At 38.2% G+C, this 17,640-nt stretch overlaps 1 protein-coding gene across 2 annotated transcripts in view; it reads right to left on the bottom strand.

Annotated features, from left to right (window-relative positions):
- CYP7B1 (cytochrome P450 family 7 subfamily B member 1) overlaps positions 1-17,640 on the bottom strand; it is a 142,632-nt gene that overhangs the window by 86,817 nt on the left and 38,175 nt on the right. Inside the window, exon 2 of one of the 2 annotated variants that reach the window (XM_084864380.1) lies at positions 4,100-4,149. The exons of the other annotated variant lie outside the window; for it this stretch is intronic. The gene's annotated coding sequence lies outside the window, so the exon portion shown is untranslated. The remainder of the gene's footprint in view (positions 1-4,099; positions 4,150-17,640) is intronic. 2 annotated transcript variants of the gene reach the window in all.

The raw sequence follows: 17,640 nt of genomic DNA, 5'->3' as shown, positions 1-17,640 counted from the left end.
AAAAAATATGTCCTAATTTGATGCTGCAAAGCACACACACACACACACACACACACACACAATTAAAATGTTAAGCACAAAGTACTCTATCTTGTTCTCTGGTGTTACACAATTTTTGGGGTAATAGAATTATTTAGGATTGATGGTTTTTCACAGTTAAAGCACACTTTTAAATCAGAAATTAACTTTTAATATATGGCTTGGTGATGATGATAATACTGAGATATGTAAAGTGTAGTTGCCTTCTTATAGGCAATATACTTGATTAATTTTGAACAATTTAACAGTGAAAGATTAATTAAGAATTTCATCCAGTACAGGCCATCTTTCTTCCCCAATTACATTCCTTTAGAGCCACTATAACTGTTTTAGTAATTGTACTGCAAATGCTAGAAAGTATCAAGTTAATACAGTGATTCAGCAAGAACAATAAATTTCAAGAATAGGTTACTTTGCTATTTGGAGCATTTAACACCATGGTGTGTGTATATATATGTGTGTCTTCTGAACTCCAATAGGTTACTGTAACTCAGAAAGTCTAAAGTAAGCCTTAAATTTAGTTATATAAAACTACTTTTATGTTAAATATCTACTTGAAGATACTTTTCTAGAAAAATAAAACAGAACTAAGAAGTCCTCTCATTAAATTCTAATAGATTACATGTGTATAACATTTCTCTCTGAAAATATATTTAGTAGAATTGTCTTTGAAAAAAGCATATACCCTATTTAGCTATAAACTTAACCCTAACTCAAGGAAATTTTAGAGTACAAAGGTAAGGCTGAAGTTAGAGTAAAATTGGTAAAATTGACTATGAGACTGAGTAAAACGGGCTAATAATGAGTATAAGGGGCAAATATCTTAATTTAGGAACTCTTTTATATTCAAGCTAGGAAGATAGTTATTCTCCAATCATTATTCCCACATACTAACTGAAAAATTGTTAGGTACGTAATTTATCATTTTCCTAACTTTAGTTATTAAGAAGGGGCACATGGTGGCACTAAAAGAGGGTGAGGGGTGACCTTGTCATCTGTCACTGTCGGAAAGGAACCTTGCCTTAGAGAAGGAGCCCAAGGTCTGCAAAAAAGGATCCCAGGTACACCTCTACTGACTGTTCTAACCTTGTTTTCAACTCAACATTGAGTCAGTTCTTTGGAAAGCTTAGCCATTCAATAAGGCAAAGATACCAAGAAGGAACTATTGTGAGGGTTACTTTCAATTCCAAATATTCTTATAATATGCCTTCCTTCCAGAAAATAACGTAGAATTTGATTTGAATCCTCCAAACAAGGCTTACTCAGAAAGCCATCTATTCAGTCATCAAATCAACAATGCTAATTGCAATTTACAATGTGCAATGTAGCATGCGCTAATAGTCTTATTATAGTCCTTTCAATAATGCAGGTTTAAAATTATTTCTGTCTTGGTGGCTCTGTCTCATTTTCATGAATACTTAAAAATAATTTTATGGCCATCCTCACTTTTCTCTTCTGTACTATTATGATCCTACACCTCCTAGGATTCTTCTGAGGATGAAAAGAGATTAAGCAAAGGACTTCACAGGGCAAGGGCAGATGTTGCAATTCCAGCAGCAGTAGCATTTATAGTAGTTGCTCCTAGTCTGACTTCCCTTTTGCAATTAAGAATCTTCTTGAAATTCATATCCTAGAACTCTAAAAAAAAAAAAAGGAAATCCAACTTATACCTACAAAAATAGCACTCTCACAGACAAAAATACAAATACATCAGCAATCCTTTTAAACCCTTCCCTGGAACTTGCTTTTTTCAGAAGCACTTATAACCTGGAGCTCGGGACAGGAAACAAGGTGGCAATTTTTCTGCCATTAATTCAAGGAGAGGATCATCATCCCACTTTAAGAGCAGGAAGATAAATACAGAGGCATAATTTTGTAATATGGTATACATTACCACCGCTTGATTGTGCCTTTTGAATTTGCATTTTGAAAGGGCTTTGTTTTGTTCATTGTGGTAGCTCCAGCTGTGAACCGGCACATTACAGTTAATCAAGATGTATTTGTTGGATAAATCCCTGAATGTTTATAAAAATAGATATCTTTCCTCCTCATGACATATATTGACCATAATAAAAATTTTAAAACACTGTGAATTCAAGAGAGAAAAGAAAATTCAGTGTAAAGAGAGGACACTTTGCTTCACCGTCCATTATATATGTGAAAGTATGCACCAGCGGATTCTACAGTCCTTTGCATATATTGCTATCAGTGCCCATCACTGACTGAAAATATTTTATGTCTATATTGATCTTGTAACTATTAGCTCCTTGAGGATTTTTACTCATCTTTATTATATCAGAGACATTCAATTAAATATTAGTTGGATGGATAGAGTTGATTAGTGAATTAATTAATAAGTAGTACCAGCAAATAAAAATTGTCAGTGAATTGTGTGAGACTTGTCTAATGATATGTTTGAGGACCCAACCTTATGAAGTTTAAAAGCTAGTTTCAAATTAATCACACTGATACCAAGAAGCTTAACTGGATGCCAGAATAAAGTATGACACTATTAATAAAAATATATATAAAATTCAGTACCCCAAAATAAAATCATCAATGTCCAGCATGCAATAAAAGTATCAAGCATGCAAAGAAGCAGGACAAGATATGAAAAAAATCAATTAAAAAGACCCTCCAAAATGAAAGAGAAAGCATTAGCAGACAAGAGTGTTAAAATGGTAAATATAAACATATTTCATTTTTTTTTAAAGAAAACATGAATTTAAAAAAATGGGAGATATACAAAACAGAAATTTTAGGGATGGAAAATAAAATATCAAATAAAATTACGCTGGATGAGACCAACAGCAGATTGGAGTAGATACTGTACAAGAAAAGATCAGTCAGCTTGGAGAAAGAGCAATAGAAAATATCCAAAAGGAACTAGAAACAGATAAAAGATTTAAAAAGAAACTGAAGAGTTGGAATGACCTGTGGGACAATATAATGCAGTAATTAGAATTCCAGAAGGAGAGAAGAGAGAAGGGAAGGCAATTTTCCAAATCTTATCAAAATTATAAAGTCACAGATCCTTTTATATTATGCTATCACTATCATTATTATGATATACAGAAATTGCTTATTAGCTATATAAAAATTCAACAACACAATTCAATAATAATTGCAAGCATTTGTATAAGCAGATAAGGACACTGATTCCCAGAAATATTATGGCAGTGTGCTCAATGTATCTGAACACTTACATGAATCCAGGTCTCAAATTCAGGAGATCAGACAAGCCCCTAACCACTGTACCATCCGGCCTGCGTGCCGTCTGTGCCAAGGACAGACGTTAACATACTAAAACTTAAGTTAGAGGTGCACATTTTTATGCTAAACATTATTTTTAAAATAATTCATCTCAATTGTGGTTCTTCACATAATATCAATTTATTCCTTATCATCCAGGATGCAGAATTATGTCAATTAAGTATGTGCAAATTCATAAACAAAGCAGCCAAAAGACCAAGAACATATTAGCATTTAAATCAGTGTGACCTGTCCTAACTGGTTTAGCTCAGTGGATAGAGCATCGGCCTGCAGACTCAAGGGTCCCAGGTTCAATTCCGGTCAAGGGCATGTACCCTGGTTGTGGGCACATCCCCAGTAGGGGGTGTGCAGGAGGCAGCTGACTGATGCTTCTCTCTCATGGATGTTTCTAACTTTCTCTCCCTCTCCTTTCCTCTCTTTAAAAAATCAATAAAATATATTTTATAAAAATAAATCAGTGTGACCTGCCATTTAGCCACTGACTAAATCAACAGTAAACAACTGTGTGTATCTGGAAGAATGAGCACCTGGGATTTTCTGAAGCCACATTTCAAAAGAAAACCAAGCACATGCAAATATCAGAGTTGTCTATAATTATACTCCTTGTAGCCAGAATCAGAGGGTTCTCGCTGACACATGTAACCTCTGCTTGTCCTTTGTCACATATGTGCTTCTCCTGCAAACTGTCAGTGACTTGTCAGAACCAATCAGGAAGTCTAAGGCCATTTCTCAGTGATGGACAGATCTGGACACGACAGCGTCCCGTTTCTGGTTCTGTGTCACATACCGTATGAAAACTGATGCCCCCGTCACTCTGCTCTCAGGATAAATAGCTGCCTACAACAATAATGAGATTTTTAAAGGTTACAAAAATCACAGGATAAACTCAACCTTTAGTCACGTTTAAAACAAATATGTTATCTAATGGCGCAGAGAAAGGTTGTCTTATGGAAAGATGTAGAATCCTTTCTTCCTATGTATGAATAAAGCTGTCCATGCTCCTTGTTTGGGAATTCAAGCCATTAAAAAAAAATCAAATCTAGGGTTGCTCAGTGGTTGAGCATTAACCTGTGAACAAAGAGGTCCTGGTTTGATTCTGGGTCAGGGCACAATGCCTGGGTTTTGGGCTTGATCTCCAATAGGGGGCGTGAAGGAGGTAGCCAATTGATATTCCTATCTCTCTATCCCTCTTCCTTCCTTTCTCTCTAAAACCAATAAAAACATATTTTTAAAAAAAATCAAATTTAGGAAGGAGGGAATAGGGGATTTCAGTAAAAGACCTGAGACCCTGATGGCTCCCAAGGCCTCGAACCGAGGAATTACAGGCTAGAATTCTGAAAGCATCTCTGTTTCTTTCCAATGTATCTACCTTGAGATTTGGCAGAAATTAGAATTTATATTATTCTTTCAAGAAAAAAAAAACCCAATGGGCATATAATAATTAAATTGTTTGCTATTTCTTAAAACGTCTGACACCACTGAAATATACTGAGACTATAAAATAACTGTAAATTATTGAATTAGGAAGAGATGTGAACATGGTTATAAACTATAGACTATATTCTTCAAAGGGGAAAAGGGACATAAAAGGATACCCATTGGATAATTTACATAAATTATCAAACAACATTTATGCTGCCCTTTCCTCATTAGGCTTCCTAACCCAACTTCTTTCATTTCCTCATTCTCTCATTATTATCCTTGTTAGTCACTCTACTACAAAATACATAGATTTTACTACAAAATAGATAGAGGAGAATATCTCCTTCTGCCATAATTCTAGAATCCTACTTCTATTTTTCCAGAATGCAGCCATTAGTTCATCTCTAGGTCTGAAGTTAGCTGACGGTGGTTGTTTGGCGTGTGTGTGTGTGTGTGTGTGTGTGTGTGTGTGTGTGCACGTGTGTAGCTTCTGGGGTAGAGTGAGGCATGCAAGGTTCCTTGTAGAATGGCAGATTCAGGATGTGGTATAAAGGCAGACATCTGTATCCCTGACTCAAAAATATCAGAGATAGACTTCCCTCAAGGGTCTAACGTGCATTCCAGTGTCAAGACAGTGATGGCGGGGTTACTCCTTCAAGGCCATCAAGGTCCCATCTATTGTGCTACAATAATAGTGATTTAAATACTCATGAGATGCAGTGGTTTCTAAAGTACTAAGTCAGTGCTGTGTCATTTTGAGGCACATTTTTAAAGAATTTAAACTTGTGGCAAATGGTTATGGTAGGTTTTAAGACACCTGTGAATATACAACTGGCCATATCCATCACTCAAAAATTGAATTAATTTGGATTTAGAAGAACACAAGTTTGTAGAGAGCACATGAAGGATACTGGGATGGGCAACCAACATATCTGACACTTTGAGATAGTTCTGTGACTACCTTTGTCCAAATAATATCTTGCTCTCCTCACATATTCAAATATCATCTACTTAACATGCCCTATATTGTTCATTCTAAAATTGATATTAAGACCCCACAAGATAAAGCCCAAACGATCTCACTTTAAACCACAATTGTGATGAATCTACATGCAGCAGATACACACATTGTTGATTGTCAAGATATGAACTTTGTTGATTTCTAAAAAGCAGTCTGGAATTTTAGAAGCCAAACGGAGCTGATTAGCAAGGACAGATTGTTGCTTGTCTAAGGGACTCAGTTCGTGTGACAGAGCTACAAGCTGCCTTTGGATTCACAAGTCCTTCAAAACCAAAGATCCATGCTAATGGAACCCTTTTCAGCACGAAGCACCCAACAATCAGAGTTAAAGTTTTATTTATTGGCTTTGACCATCTACTTCTGTTATCAACCATAAGGGCCCATACACTTCATCAACCCCCAACAATAGCCGCAAGCTTGGACAATCTGTCTTGCGTCTTTATTGGGGAAGACTTCAATGGCACAGCCTGGATTAAAGAGCAGCCCACGCATAAAATGGAAACTCATTAAAATAAACTTTCTCAAAGGGGGAAACTTCAGTTCCAATTGAACTGAACTGTTTTTATTTCCAAGATGAAAGACCCATTACCCAGTCATACATTCATGTGCTCTTGGCCTAAAAGCTTTTTATTTGATGACTTTAACTTTGAGTCCCTTCCCATGTCTTTTTTGGAAGAAACATAATAGGAATTCATCCCTTATTGAGCCTGATTGGAACATAGTATCTGTGAATCTCTTAATAATACTTCAGACCTTTATGGTTTAATTTGCAATGGTGTCCTTTTTGTCTGCCTTACTGGCCTTTAATCCAAGGCACAATACACCCACTTTACATGGATTTGCAGAAAAGCATTGAATACCTAAGGATTTTTTAATGTGCTCATTAGAAATAGTGATTTTTTTAAAACACACAGGTATGGTCATTTAGGCAACAGAATGCAAAGAAGAATGAATAAAAGGGTAATGTCAAAGATGGTTGATGCCAATTGTTTACATAAAAACTGCCTTACAGCTTTGAGCCTGAAAACTTCACCTTGAACTTATTATGAGCTCTTTTCAGTGAAAACAACACCACAAAATGAAAAAGTCAAGAGACTGAGAAAAATCTCTGTCATGTTAAAATGTAAGCCATCCTATAAAAGAGTAATATAACTGGTAGTAGCTGAAGCAAATAATAATATTCTCAAAGCTTTAATTTTATATGAAGGACCATTAAGTGAAATGAACCACAATCATGGTTACTTACATACACAGAATATTCAGAGAAAATGTTAATGTTTGAAGCAATGCAAAAACATCCACACCGTGGTTGTACACACATGCTATCAAAAGGAAATTAAGCTCTTTAAAACCTGTTTCATGTCATTAAATAATTTTAATTCAGACTTCTTTGTCTGAGGCCAAAATGAATGTCATGTGCATATTTTAAAAGACATACTAGTTAAAAATATAGATCTCTTATGATAAAAATATCCCTTTAAATTATGTAATTATAAAACTATATGTGGATATGATCTAAATTTTAGCATAATTAAGAACTAGCTTATATAGTTAGTTCTTAATAACAGTCTCTGTATAATGGAAGTGTTATATAATTTTTCAGCAAAAATTTTTGCAGAGTTTGTTAAAAGCCTCTCCATTATATTCTTAATTTAATCTATGTGTAAGCTACTCTAAAATAGATTTTTATTTATGCAAAAATGTATTAAAATTTATCTAAATAAAATCATTTTCTTAAAAAAAAATCTATTATATAAAATAAAACATCCTGCCGAAACCGGTTTGGCTCAGTGGTAGAACGTCGGTCTGCGAACTGAAAGGTCCTGGGTTCGATTCCGGTCAAGGGCATGTATGTTGGTTGCGGGCACATCCCCGATGGGGGGTGTGCAGGAGGCGGCTGGTTGATGTTTCTCTCTCATCGACGTTTCTGGTTCTCTATTTCTCTCCCTTCCTCTCTGTAAAAAATCAATAAAATATATTTTGAAAAAACCACAAAAACAAAATAAAATAAAACAGCCTAACATAGTACAAAATCACATGTAATCACAAATGACAAACTATAGGAAAATATTTGATGCTTACTTATGTTAAAAACTAGGCAACAGACCCCAAATGGAGTCATGTACTAAGCCCCATATCACTAAACCAAGACCTAATACCTACTTTAGTTATAGTTTTATCCAGGACAATCTGACATTACCTGATTAGCACTAGTGAGGTAATGGGCCTGAGAGACCCCTGCTGTCTCCAGAAAAAAGGTTACCTCGCCATCATCAGCTGTTTCCTAATATAACCTCCTTCTCGCTGTAGAAGTCTTTCATTTTGTACAACTCTTTGGAGGTCCCTTCTATATGCTTGCTGGATTCATAAATCCCTGAATAAAGCTACTAAGATCTTCAAAATTTACTCAGTTTAATTTTGTTTCTTAATGCTTAGTTCTTTATCTATAAAGTCAATCTCAACTTTCCTGCATATTTTTGTTTTGTGGTTGTTTTTGTTTTTAATAGGAAATGTATTAAAACTTGAACATTAAAAAATATTTTTATTTATTTCAGAGAGGAAGGGAGAGGGCAAGAGAGAGAAGACACATCATTGATTGGCTGCTTCTGCACACCCCCCACTGGCAATCAAGCCCACAACTTGGGCATGTGCCTTTGACAGGAATCAAAGCTGAGACCCTTCAGTCTGCAGGCAGACGCTCTATCCACTGAGCCAAACCAGCTAGGGTCAGAACTTGAACATTTTAACTAACAAACAACAAAACAAAACCCACTACCAGTAAAATGACAAACAACCCTGTCATTCACCAAGTTACACAACTAGCTCAAGTACAAGATAAACATTTGTGCTGGCTGTTAAAAACTTACTCTAAGTGAATCCTGTGCTTTGCTCAGCCAAAATCACAGTGTTTCTTCACTTCTTTTTTTTAATACCTTAATTTCTATATTTTATTTTAAATATTTTTTGGTTTTACAACGTCTACCCTATTACCAATATGATACTTGAGCTTTATTATTTTTTGGACTTTTCTATACAGTTGAAATATTTCATCATAAAATATGCTCTGCTCTCCCTCCCATCATCTTCTGCCTCTCGTACTTAATAAATGTTCTTTGTTTGTTGTTGCTCCAGTCTCTGCTCCTCTTTTCCTTGCACACTGAGGTCATCAGCTTCTCTCTCTCCATCATGACTTGGCTCACTTTCCTCTGGCCTTCGAGCAGTCTGTCCTTGGGCTCTGGACCACTCCAGCGGGGGAATCAACTTTGTTTCTGATCTTGCCACGCATATCCTTCCACATATGGAGCCACTAAAATTTTTATTATAGATAGAATTTTCTGTTTTCGGAAGCAGAAATACTGTTAACAACTTAAGTTAAAAATCTAAATTAGAAGTATATTATTTTCCGTGAAGCGCATAATCTTAAATCCTCCTAAACACACATGTGTAGAATTTTGGGCCAGCTGACTTTCCTTCCAGACCCTAAGTTTTTATTTGGGAATTTTTCCATGATTTAAGTATTAGCCTATGGCAACCTAAAGAGATGTTTGCATCAACTCAAAGAAGAAAGTTAAAAGATTTTTTTGCTTTTACAAATAATGTGTGTCAACGAATGTGATAGGTTAAATACAATGTTTTTTTTTTCATGTAAAGAGTTGTTTAAACTTTGATGTGCATTTATTAGATAAAAATTTATGCAGCTTTGCCCAATAAAATTCTTTCACTGCAAAATAATAATAATAATAATAATAATAATCATCATCATCATCAACAGGGTCTCAGGGAAAATTCATATAGTTCTGCCTCATTTTAAGCAAAATTAGCATGCAAATGAGAGGTGAAGGATGACTAAAAGACTCATGTTTGTAATGCATAGACATAGAAATATGGATTATTTCACCAAGAAACTTTGTTCATAAAAATTTTGATTATTGTTAATTAGACACTGTGCTCACCTAAAAAGATATCTTATGAAACTTGCATTTAATATAAACCATTTCTATTTTTTATGTAACATAATGGGGCATTCCATTCATTCTTCCTTATTATCAGAAGGTTGAGTATAAAAGTTTAGAAACTATGATTAATTTCTTGTTTAATGAAACTGGCCAAAGCTCCCACAGCTTTAAGAAGACCACTCTGGAGATTCTGTTTTCTGAATGTGAAGATTTTTCATCGTCAGCAGCATGGCTAGTGTGTGAGTACAATGGGAAACTGCACTTGGGAGCAATGGCCTCTCTAGGCCACCAATGAACATGGATGACAGGAGCAGCCAAAACCTGTCTAGGATGTGCTTGCCTGACCTTATACGACCCCTCAGAGAAGTTGACAAAACACACCCAGTGTTGAAAGTACGGATGCAAACATTAACCACAAAAATCACTTTCATTGAAACAAATTTGGCTGTCATTTAAATAAATCATATAAATGGAATATAACTTTCAATAAAGTATTAGATGAGAAATAGCTTTTAAAATTTGCACATTTTAATGCACATAAAATTTGCACATTTAGTTGTCTACTAAAGAAAATCTAATATGATTAAAGTGCTTTGCTTTTGCATTGAAATTGTTATGTGTCGAAAAATGAGATGGAATAGTAGCTTTTCGCCCCCTTTTACATGTGCTAACAGTTTCTGGGGATGTTTGAGATTTTCATTTTATGATGTCACCTTCTGGTGCTCTCCTAGGAAAACTGGGAAACTATAGAGCAGCAAATTTAAGAATAGCAAACAGATGACTGAAAGGATGTACGGAGTATTTGGGGGGAGGGGAAAGGTGAAAATGTTCCCCCTTTTTTTTCTTTTTGCCTTAATCCTCTCATTTGGTTTAGAAACATAAGGCCCTGTTCACTTCATTTAAGCCTCACAATGACTGGAAGCCTGGTCAATCTGTCTTGTGTCTTCTTAGGGTAAAACTGCAATTGAGCGGAAGCAACAGATGAACAAAGCCCACATTCAAATCTGTAGCTCATTAAAATAATGTTAAAATAGAGTAAAATCTCAATTGTAAGTGAATTGTAGCTGGCTCCCCCCACCCCCTGCTAAATACAAATGATATTAATAAAATCATTAGCTCTGAATAAGCAGTCTTTAAAGTAAAATTTAAAAAAATGTCTCAGTCTTTTTAAAAATTGGAACATTTTGAAAAACATTTTGGAAATAGGTATTCAGCAAAGCACCAGATGAGATAATATCGTAGCAGTCATCCCACCAAGACATGAGTCCCAGAGATTCTACACAGTATATGGAGAAACCATCCATGCAGCAGTTCTGGCTCTGAGGTCCTCTGACTCTATACCGTTACATCAGAGGGAGAGCTTATATACATAAAGGTCATGTGGATTTGCCATGTCACAAGGTGTATCCAAATGCCCACTAAGTGAAATGTATAGTAACCCAGAATTCAGTAGGGGCATTTACAAGTACACATACTATCTCTGGCAATTTGCTTTCAATTTGATCCTGTGGATTCCTATCTGTACCTAATCTCAAGTTTGTGAAAGTCAAATTTTAGTTGGGAACACATTATATCCATTCTTAAGTATGTCTGATGGGTTTTTAATAAAAAGGATCATCACTGCTGAGGCAATCTGAAAACATCTATTAAAATAGAAAGGCACATGCTCTTCAATCTAAAATCCTCACCTTGAGGAAATCTATCCCATAGAAATAAAAGCACCAATATTAAATCAGATGTAATGAAAATATTTAGTATAAAATTTTCTCTTCTGGCAAAACAAACATAAACCAAAACTATGGACCATCCATACTATGGAATATTACATATTAAGCATGTAATCCTCTATGATAAAAGCCTAATATGCTAAGTGTCTGGTCTTCCAGTCGGCCATTCAACTAATCAAATTGTAATATTCTAATAATATGCTAAGGCTGATCAACCGCTTGCTATGATGTGCACTGACCACCAGGGGGCAGACGCTCTGACCAGTAGGTTAGCTTGCTGCTGGGGTCCAGCCAATTGGGACTGAGTGAGAAAGGCAGGCATGCCCTGGAGTCCCTCCTCAGCTGGCCAACTTCCTGTGTCCTTCCCCAGCCCCAATCGTACACTGGTAGGATCCCTTGGCCTGGCCTGCACCCCCTTGCAATTTGGGCTAAGGGACACAAAACTACCCCCTGAGTGCAAGAATTTTGTGCACTGGGCCTCTAGTATTTATATAACCAGATTAAAACAATAAAGCTACTTTCATAAATAAAGAAGAGATAGCTGAGAAACAAGTCTAGGTGGAAACTTTTCAGGTCATGGATTGCTTTGCAGGTCAATTCATTTTTCCATATGCTTCCTTTTTAGTTTTGGGGAAATCACTGAATTTCTCTAAGCTCCCATTTCCACACCTGTGTAAAGTGAACTAATAACAAAGTGGGCATTAAATGAAATCATGTATTGAAAGCAACTAGAAGGGGAAATGATCACAGGAAGCTCTCAATGCATTGTGATTTGGAAATCCTTCACCACACTCACTCTAGGGTTTAGGGAGCTGGCTTCCTTGCTGACAGGGGTATTTGAATTCGGCTGAAGTAGCCACTAGAAGGTTCTCAGATATACACAAAACTGAGTTCTGGGCCTCCCACCAGACCAGAGAAAGGAAAACAGGGGGACAGTAAGTAGAACAGGGATGAAGAGTAACTATTCCTTAGTTATCTATTTGGTGAAGAGAATAGGCACTATGATGGTAGACCCTTCTATATAATAAAAGGCTAATATGCAAATAAACTGAATGGAGGAACAACTGAACCAAACAACCGGTTGCTATGACATGTGCTGACCACCAGAGGATGAGAGCAGAACATGGCAGGCATTGGCCACGCCAGGGATGGTGAAGCAGGTGAGCCGGGGCGCCAGACCAAGGTGGGGTGCTGGTCATTGTTATTGGGGCAAGCCTCTGGTGACTAGTGAAAATTCATTGTTTCCGCGCACTGCAGTCCTGTCTGGTGTTCCCACCTGCTGCCAGTGCTGGAGCCACCACTCACACCCACTGCCGGCGCCCAGCCCTGGCCCCGATCACCCCTAAGAGATTCTCCACCTCCCCCTGCTCCTGAAGGGTAATCAGAGCAGCAGCAGCTGCTCGCACCTGCTAACCGCACTGGCCCCACTCACACCCGCTGCTGGCACCGGCCCCAATAGCTCCGCACTGTCAGCGGGAATGAGCAGGACTGGTGCTGTCAGCACATGGGAGCAGAGTCAGCGGGAGCAGGCTGACAGCAGACAGGGGGCTGGGTAGGGGCATGGAGGATGAGCTGAGACTGCTCCTATGCCCACCACAGCTTTGTGGCCCACAGTTCCTTTCAAGATGTGTGAATTCATGCACTGGGCCCCTAGTTAGTTCACACTAGTGAGAGAGAAGAAAGTTTCTAAATGTTCAAACTCTGGGGCCTGATGATCCACCTGGTGTCTCTTCTTCAGTGAGTCCCGGCTTGGCTCATGGGCCCACGAAAGGCCCACCCTTCCTCCAGCAGCAGGCACTCACCAGGTCGACCCGTGGCCTCCAGGGCTGTCCTGGTGGGCGTGGGGTCAGAGATTTCTGAGTAATCACAAAGGAAGCAGACGGTGTGCTTCATGGATATCTGGTTCCCTTGTGAGGATGTGACTGACGTTTTTTAATTAAACTGGCCCACTGGGGTTTAATTAAGGTGGTGCCTTCTTGAAATGAAACCAAAATAATATATAGTATATCCCTTTCGTGGAACAAGTATGTAGAATAAAAACCTTCTTTTAGCCCTATGACCTTTAAAAGAAGAACAACAAAAATAAAAACAATCAACAAAAATACTCTCCATTGTTTCTCATATTCTCTAACCTTTTCAGTTTTTAATTAGCAAGATTGTTGAAGATTTAAAGTGAACCACAAGCCACCCCCATACTGCATATATCTGAGAAACCAGACTGAATAGGTACCTCGGAGATCAGAAAGGCTTCCATTTGAATGCAATCTCATAGAACTCAGCTTAGAAAATGTGTATTGACTAATCATCCTAAAATAACACAGTTTCATAAAATACTTTGAATCCTTCTGAGAAACTCACAGGGTAAAAAAAGGAAATAACCAAAACAACTTCCTTTTTTGGAAAGAGCACTGAACTTTAATCTGAGAAACTAAACAGATTTGAAATATCCTTATTGAATTTTTATATACATTTTTCATATTACTCTTTTAAAAAAATATTTTTATTGATTTCAGAGAAGATGGGAAATGGAGAGAGAGATTAAAAAAAAATCATGATAAGAGAGAATCATTGATCAGCTGCCCTCTACTGGGGATCCAGCCCCCAACCCCAACATGTGCCCTTGACCAGAATCAAACCTAGTACCCTTCAGTCTGCAGGTCGACGTTCTGTCCACTGTGCCAAATCAGCTAGGGTTCATATTACTCTTAAGTAATTTAAGATACATGCACAGAAAATAATGTTAAAACCCATCATTCCCAAATCCTTTTTACCATTCCTGGACGCACACTATGCCCTGAAATTGTAATCTCGTATCCTCAATGGCCAGGCCCGCAGCTCTTCAGAGGATGACCCTCAGTCTACTGGGGCCGCTTTGCTGCAGGTACAGAAAGTGGGAAGGGCCTGAGGGTCTATGACCTTCCCACACACCCTGTGGCTGTCAACCACTCATGCAATGAGGGAGTATAAACCTTCAACATATATAAATAATGCCAACGTTCTCTGCAGGATTAGGTTGAAGCCCATCCTCTGGAACAGTGGTCAGCAAACTCATTAGTCCACAGAGCCAAATATCAACAGTACGACGATTGAAATTGCTTTTCAGAGCCAAATTTTTTAAACTTAAACTTCTTCTAATGCCACTTCTTCAAAATAGACTCTCCCAGGCCGTGGTATTTTGTGGAAGAGCCACACTCCAGGGGCCAAAGAGCCACATGTGGCTTGTGAGCCGCAGTTTGCTGACCACGGCTCTGGGAGATTCTGCCTGAAACTGCTGCCCACTTCTTCGCCTTCCTCCCTTCTCTGTCTTGCTTTCCTGATTCCCCTAAAGTTTCCCCTGGAAGCTCCCGCACAGGGTTTTACTTCTAAGGACCCTGATCTAAGAAAATATATTATAAATTCGCTTATAACTTATTTTACTTAATTTGAGCCTAAATTGTCATACCTCTGATTTAAACAGCATTTCTCTTTGCTGATTACATTTCCTAATGACATAATTCTGAGCATTCACTGTCTCCTTGCTATTGTTCTGCACAAATTATTTTCTGTTCACTTGAGATCTTCTAATGTATATGTAACCAATGAACCAATTTCATAGTAATTCTCATGAATCAGGTTTTCACACTATATATACACTGACCATACTAGCAAATGACACAGAAGACCTCAATCCTTGAAAAGAATTATTATCAGGAAGATTCCGACATCAAAGTGACCACCTCTGTACCATTACTTCATTCTTCTAAACTGACAAGGACTATAGGGAACAGCTGGCCAAGCGGAAGTCTTTTGGCAAAGATTATACTAAGATACTTGCTAACAGAGTCCAGGAAAATCAGCCCAGAAAGACTAAGGAGAACAATCTGAAGTCTTTTTGACTGGAAGGCTTAGACCTATACTCAAGGTCCACAGCCAGGGCAATTTACTTTGCCAACTCTAAGGCAGAGTTCCAAAGTTACCTTCCGTTTCCGAACATAGTAAATTTAGCAAAAAGGTAATGCTCTAATCACACCTGCATGCCAACCTTTGAAGAAGCATGTTCATTGGAAGTATATCTGAATATTTAACCAAAGAATGGAGCAAGAACATTTAAATTATCCTCTTTCATTATCATCATTATCTCTTCATCCTTTCCTTTGCCACTACAATGGAGAAGTTATGCTTGCCACTCATGTGGACAATAGGGTCATAAGTCTTGGGTTTAGCATGCAGTACCTGCTGTGGTACATATTCTTCTGTTAATGAGCATGCATAACTCTTTATCCTCAAGGAACTGTCCCTGCATATAAAAGGATACATAACTTTTATAACGCCAGAAAGAAGTAAATTCAGCTCATTGAGTTTTCTATGGGAGGATTTGGAAAGAATAATTATCATGAATTGCCAGTATCTTCAGGCAGTGGGCTGGTGCCTTCTCTAAATGAGGAACGTGTTTAAGTTTTTATACTGTACAATCAAATTATCACGTATGTTCTGACTAAATCTATATATACAAAAGCCTAAGCGACAGGCTGACTGGCGGACTATTCCACCATCTGACCTGTAGCTATTACATGCACTGACAACCAGGGGGTAGACGCTCAACACAGGAGCAGCTGAGCTGCGGTGACTTGGCAGCTGTGATTCTTGGGTGACAGTCCCAGAACCAGAGAGGAGGGAACCCGATTCTGGGGAGCATCACCTGAGAACTGCCCTTTTGCAATCCGGGACACCTCAGGGGATGTCGGAGAGCCGGTTTTGGCCATATCCCCACAGGCCAGGCCCAGGGACCCCACGGGTGCACAAATCCAAGCATCAGGCCTCTATTATAATATAAAAGCAACGTTTATTCCCTTGTTGCTTTCAGTAGCCAGAAGACAAGTCTCAGGCCACTGGAGCCTCCTGGTCCCATGCAGACAGCAGGAAGTGCTTGGGTCTTACAAAGATCCTTACCCACACTGTGCTGGCCCCTTGCCTCGGCTGGAAAAAAAGTTTAAGATGTAATTTACATCAACAACATTAATGAAAAACTTAATAAAAGACTTTTCTTCTATTTGTATTCAAAATGTTATTATATTTGTTAAGAAGAAGAAAAGCATTATGTTCTTCAATAGAAATGAAGTGCTCTGCAAAGAAGCTGACACGTGTCAAATATTCAGTAAATATTAGATGCTATTATTATAATTATTACTATAATTAAGAAAGTCTCCAGGGAATTATCACATGCTCTCTAAACAAATCCAGAAAACAATTAAAACTCAATTTCAAAGTGTTTAGGGAATGTTTGCTATTTCCTAAGAGATAAAATGTCACAAAAGGAATTCTAGCTCAATAACAATCTGAGACAAGGAAAGAAAGCTTCACAACTAAATCAAAGACAAGGAGAAAGATAACAGTAATTTAAAGATATATGCTTAAGTTATTTGGTAAAGTAAAAATCTTAACCTAAGACTTCTTGTGCTAAGTACTTTATTACTTGACCAGAATACTTACTTATACACCCCCTCTCCACCCACTCACACACACATAGAGGCAGTCCTCACTATTCACAGTGGTGCAGAACCACAAAAGTAATTATAAAAGCTGACACTGTGCAAAATGAACTTAATAATCTATAGGAAAAACAATCTGATCAGATATATCAAGCATAAAAACCAGATTCCAATATGACACTAACTATCCTATTTAATAGAAGAGTAATATGCAGATTGACCATCACTCCAACACACAAGATCAAGATAGCTGCCCCCATGTGGTCAAAGATCCTGCCCCCAAGTGAGCATAAGGTGGCCACCACAAGATGGCCAGGAGGAGAGGGCAGCTGGGGGGGGGGGGCGGGGAGGACCAGGCCTGCAAGGGAGGGCAGTTGGGGGTGACCAGGCCAGCAGAGGATGGAAGTTTGGGGCAAACAGGCTGGCAGGGGGGCAGTTAGACATCAATCAGGCTGGCAGGGGAGTGGTTAGGGAGTGATCAGGCTGGCAGGCAAAAGTGGTTAGGGGCAATCAGGAAGGCAGGCAGTTTGGAGTCAGCAGTCCTGGATTGTGAGAGGGATGCCCACTTAGGGCAGTCAGACATTTCTTGAGGGGTCCCAGATTGGAGAGGGTGCAAGCTGGGCTGAGGGACCCTCCTCCCCCAGGCATGAATTTCATGCACCGGGCTTCTAGTGGAATTATAAGACAGGGAATTTATAATAACTGTGATGACTCTATTAATTGCTCTGATGGAA

Source organism: Pipistrellus hanaki (assembly GCF_964339955.1).
Source record: "Pipistrellus hanaki genome assembly, chromosome: 17".
Taxonomy (NCBI): domain Eukaryota; kingdom Metazoa; phylum Chordata; class Mammalia; order Chiroptera; family Vespertilionidae; genus Pipistrellus; species Pipistrellus hanaki.
This window is presented reverse-complemented; position numbering and strand designations above follow the sequence as displayed.